The sequence below is a fragment of the Crocuta crocuta genome, unplaced genomic scaffold (genome assembly GCF_008692635.1).
Source record: "Crocuta crocuta isolate KB4526 unplaced genomic scaffold, BGI_CrCroc_1.0 scaffold346, whole genome shotgun sequence".
Classification (NCBI taxonomy): Eukaryota; Metazoa; Chordata; class Mammalia; order Carnivora; family Hyaenidae; genus Crocuta; species Crocuta crocuta.
The window spans coordinates 3,074,221-3,077,614 of NW_027527957.1; the positions used below are offsets into that span (position 1 = coordinate 3,074,221).

The 3,394-nt window shown below is 41.1% G+C and overlaps 1 pseudogene; it reads right to left on the bottom strand.

Moving 5' to 3' along the window:
* Positions 1-2,678: 2,678 nt before the first annotated feature.
* Positions 2,679-3,106, bottom strand: LOC144222249 (dual specificity mitogen-activated protein kinase kinase 2 pseudogene; annotated as a pseudogene).
* Between the last annotated feature and the right edge of the window lie 288 nt (positions 3,107-3,394).

A 3,394-nucleotide genomic window follows, 5' to 3' on the forward strand; every position in this document is an offset into this window, starting at 1 on the left:
ATCTCATATTGTGTGAAAACAACTGACAACAATTTTTAAAGCACCAGATACACTTGAACTAAAAGATGTAGTTTCAGCCATAAGAAATTATAGTAGTATGGGTATACATAGGTCTTGAATAGTACAGTATCTCTGGTCTCTGAAGTAAGTTATATATATCACAAAAAAGAGGCTTTGAATAGGGGAAAAATATTACTCCAAATGTTCAAGGTTAATATTGCCTTTCCAGGGCTAAATATTTCTTTACTAGGTAATGTGAGAACCATTCATTCTGACAAAATGATTCTTTAGGATACAATCTAAAATAAATCCAGTTCTTTCATGCATTAAACTCTTAATGACTTTAGAAGAAATTAAATGCATTGGGCAAGAGGGAATCTGGGTGGAAAGACTTATTTTTCTCCTCTGAGTGAAATACAGTGTGATGATATGGGAAATGTTTTCATTGAGAAAGAAAGCTGGTAAAAAGCAGATAAAAAGGGCCAGCCAGATGTCTGATGCTGGATACTCCCCTTGCATGCTTTTGGTAATCATGCTTGCCTCTTGCATCCGCCAGCAGCTGGGAACCAGAAGCTCGCCTGTACTGGCCCCGCCCAAACCGGAAGCACATATATATAAAAGATCAGTAAAACCAGAGCTGGGTACTCAGCCTTTGGAGGTGACTCCAATGAGCCAGCACCGGTGTGAAATAAAGAGTTTTCTGATTCCCCGAGTGTGTGTCACTTCTCCCTTTCTGGGTGCCAAATATTTGCTGTAACAGCATAGCTCTGTCTCCGTCAAAGAAATGGCTATAAATTAACCAGAGCCAAAGACATATTTTGCCAATCTTTTAAATAGGTATTTTTAATATTGGAAAAGAAGTTGGTGCACTGAAATGAAAAATATGAAGCCAAAACAAATAGAAAACTGTGTTGATTTTTATCTTTGATGGCAGTGCTTTTAAGTTTGAGTTTTTATTTTTTAGTATAATTGACTTACTGATATTTCAGGGTAAAATGAAATGTAAATATTTGTCTTGATAAGTCGGGATATTTCTTCAATTACCTTTCCTATGAAATTTGTAATTTTAGTGTGTATATATGCATAAATGTATGTATATACATAAGGCTATATATAATATATGTGGATATATATGTATTTAGGAGGCTGAAGCTAAAGTTTAAAAAATACGTATTACGCAAAATCAAAAACAAGAAGCTTCTCAATGACTATTTGCTCCTAAATTATATTGATCTGCTTTGTGTAGAGTATTCCATTCATCTGTCTATCTACACACATATATTTATGCACACGTGTCACTGCTTCTTTTAGGGAATAAATATGGCAGTACCATTAGAAAAATCAAAGTTTCAAAGACCCTTTTAGGTATCTTTAAATTAGGTGGTTTGAAAGGTACATTTATATTTTAGAATAGGAGGAGATAATTTCAGATGTAGTACAATGTAGTGAAGAGCCGAAGTAATGTCATTTTGAAATTAAGGCCTCCATTAAGAGCGACCTTGGGCTGCACGTAGCCCCAGTTCCTCAGATTGCTCAAGGCCAAAGCCATCCTCCGACCGCCCTCAGATCAGCTAATCAAAAAACATTCCTGTGGTCTGAGTCAAGGCTGGGAACTGTAGACAGTTATTCTGTACAAACTAGCCAATTTCTCACCGCTTGCCTGAACCCCACGTGGGCCCTCTGAACTCACCTCATAATTGGTCATTTTCAAAGGATTCTCAAAAGTCATGATTGGGTCCCACCAAATGTAATGAACACCTCACAGATACTGAATGGTCAAAGCTGTTACCATGGGTAGTACTGTACAATTGTAATTGGAACTTATGTCATGATGTCATACATACAACGTGTGCACTGTAACACCCCCATCCCTTACCCCATAAAAACCCTGCTCACTATTGTTCGGGGCTTCACCTTGCTGCCATTACACCGGTAGGCGGGTGAGCCCCTGCTCGAGCTTGTAATAAAGACCCTTTTGTACTTGCATTGGTGTCGGCTCCTTGGTGGTCTCTGGGGACTCACGAATCAGGCACAACAGTAGTGCACTAGTATAGGAGATGTAATGTGCTACTGACTTCAGTTTGCATCTTACCCTACAATTTTAAATACATAGGAGACAATGTTAATTTGTGAAATAAGAATGGAGGAGGAAAGAATGACTGCAAAGTATTACGCTTTATATAATAGTTACTGGTTGTTTGTCATGAGAATGAAATGGCAATGTGGGCAAAACAAAGTGGCAGTCAAAGGCTAGGTGCATTGGTCTAGTTCAAAATCCCAGATTTGGCTAACTTCTTGTTTCCAAATCTTGTGTATGTTTGTCAAAAGAAGAATCCTGTGGAACTCTATAGCTAGATCCATGAAAACTTCTTTCTACAAGTAAACAGGAAAAAAGGAAGAAGAAAAATAAATACACTCTTCTACTGGTAGCTGGGTTACTATTTCTGGACTAAGAATGGCATTTGTTCCTGGAAAGAAGAAATGAATTGATAGGAAAATCGACAGATAGAAGGAATACTGTTATTCCTTTTTTTTTTGGTTTCTTTCCCTGTTTTGTTTTGAATCTAAGGAGGCAGTCTGAGAAGATGCTGGGAGCGGGGACAGGTGGCGGGCGGGCGAGGCCGGGACGCGAGTGGGACCCCACCACATGGCCGTGCGCGTGGGCGTGCAGGGCTGGTTCAGCGCAGCGTCCGACACAGCCAGCCGGCGGAGTCCACTTCTTCCACCTCAGAGCGCTTGATGAAGGTGTGATTCATGAGCATCTTGAGATCTGCTCGCTCCGCTGGGTTCTTAATTAGGCATTTATTTACAAACTCCTGGAAGTCCCGGGTGAAGACACCGCTGGGCAGCTTGGGAGGTGGCTCAATCACAATATCGTCAAGCAGCTCGAAGATGGCCATGGCCGGCCGGCTGTCTGTCCCGTGGCCACTGATGGGGCGTCCAGGGGGTCTCGGCCGTGGTGAGATGCTGTGAGGCTCTCCTTCTGCCCCGTCAACCACGGGCCGGCCGAATATGGCCTCTAGCTCCTTGGCATCCGGCGAGGGGATGGGGTACCTTCCGACGGACAGCTCCACCGGGGACAGGCCCATGCTCCAGATGTCCGACTGCACCGGACAGAAATCTTGTCAGAGTAAACAGACGGGGACTGTGTTCTAATGTAGAAAAAATGTGAGGGAGAAATGCAGAAAAAAAAAAGAAAAGTAATGATGGTATATTTGATATGATAACAGATGCAAAATGGAGAGTGGTTAAGACAAGATGTACTCGCTTATTAAGAAAAAAAGATAAAATAAAATCAGCAATGTATGCATTTCATGGAATAGATACTTGACTTTAAAGGAACAAATTCAAAATATGAAGTTCTCTGGATATTTCATTGGAAGGTATTGTAGCA